The sequence below is a fragment of the Pteropus vampyrus genome, unplaced genomic scaffold, assembly GCF_000151845.1.
Source record: "Pteropus vampyrus isolate Shadow unplaced genomic scaffold, Pvam_2.0 Scaffold2, whole genome shotgun sequence".
NCBI lineage: Eukaryota > Metazoa > Chordata > Mammalia > Chiroptera > Pteropodidae > Pteropus > Pteropus vampyrus.
The window spans coordinates 6,897,857-6,899,716 of NW_011888783.1; positions in this window are offsets into that span (position 1 = coordinate 6,897,857).

The following is a 1,860-nucleotide window of genomic DNA, read 5'->3' on the forward strand; positions in this document are numbered from 1 at the left end:
ACCCCACTGTTGGATATGGACAGATCATCCAAACAGAAAATCAATACAGAGATAACATCCTTAAATGACACATTAGACCAACTGGACATAATTGACATTTATAGAGCTCTTTATCCCCAAACAGCTGCTTAAACATTCTTCTCTAATGCACATGGAACATTCTTAAGGATTGACCACATACCTGGACACAGACATAACCTCAACAAATATAAGAGGATTGAAATCATACCGACCATATCCTCTGATCATAATGCTTTGAAACTAGAGATCAACTTCAGAAGAAAGCGGAAAGAACCACAGATACATGGAGATTAAACAGCATACCACTGAAGAATAACTGAGTCAGAGAAGAAATAAAAAGAGAGATCAAGAGATACATAGAAACAAATGATAATGATGATTCAACATATCAAAACTTTTGGGATGTGACAAAAGCAGTCATAAGAGGAAAGTTGATATCATTACAGGCCTATCTCCAAAAACAAAAAAGGAAAAACAAATGAGGCCTAAAAACAGCAGAAGGAAAGAAATAATCAAAATTAGAGCAGAAATAAATGAAATTGAAAACAAAAGAAAAAACAATAGAAAAAATAAATGCAACAAAGAGCTGATTCTTTAAAAGGGTTAATAAAATTGACAAACCCCTGGTTAGACTCACTACAGAAAAAAGAGAAAGGACACAAATAAACAAAATTGGAGATGAAAGAGGGGAAATTACGATAGACACTGCAGAAATAGAAAGGATCATTCAAATACTATGTAAAGGTATATAACACCAAATTTAATAACCTAGAAGAAATGCACCAGTACTTAGAAAAATACAACCTTCTTAGGCTGAATCAAGAAAAATTGGAAAATCTAAATAGATGGATCAGCAGTATGGAAATGGAAATAATCATTAAAAATCTACCAAAAAGTAAAAGTCCAGGAGCAGATGGCTTCACCAGTGAATTCTACCAGACATTTAAAGATTTAATACCTATTCTTCTCAAAGTCTTCCAAAAAATTGAAGAAGAGGCAATACTTCCCAACTCATTTAATGAGGCCAAATCACCCCGATACCAAAACCTGGTAAAGATCACACAAAAAAAGAAAACTACGGACCAATATCTTTCATGAACACAGATGCAAAAATTGTAAATATAATACTAGCAAACTGAATACTGCAACATATTAAAAAGCTTATACACTACAGTCAAGTGGGCTTCATCCCAGAGGCACAAGGATGGTTCAACATACACAAATCGATTAATGTGATACACCACATAAACAAATTAAAAAATAAGAATCATCTGATCATGTCAATAGATGCAGAAAAAGCCTTCGACAAGATACAGCACCAATTTATGATCAAAACACTTAACAAAATTGGTATAGAAGGAAAATACCTTAACATAATAAAGGCCATCTATGACAAGCCCTCAGCAAACATTATACTTAATGGTGAAAAACCAAAAACCTTCCAAGATCAGGAACAAGGCAAGGCTGTCCACTATTGCCATTGTTATTTAATGTAACATTGGAGGTCCTAGTGAGTGCAATCAGGCAAGAGAAAGATATAAAAGGCATCCAAATAGGAAACAAAGAATTCAAATTGTCACTATTTGCAGATGACATGATTCTTTATATAGAAAACCCTAAAGACTCCACAAGAACACTACTAGAAACAATAAGCAAATACAGTAAAATTTCTGGATACAAAATCAATGTTCAAAAATCCATAGTATTCCTATACGCTAGTAACGAAGTGTCAGAAAAAAGAAGTGAAAAAAATAATTTCTTTTGCAATTGCAACAAAAAGAATAAAATACCTAGGAATAAATTTAACAAAACATGTGAAGGACCTTTATAATGAAAACT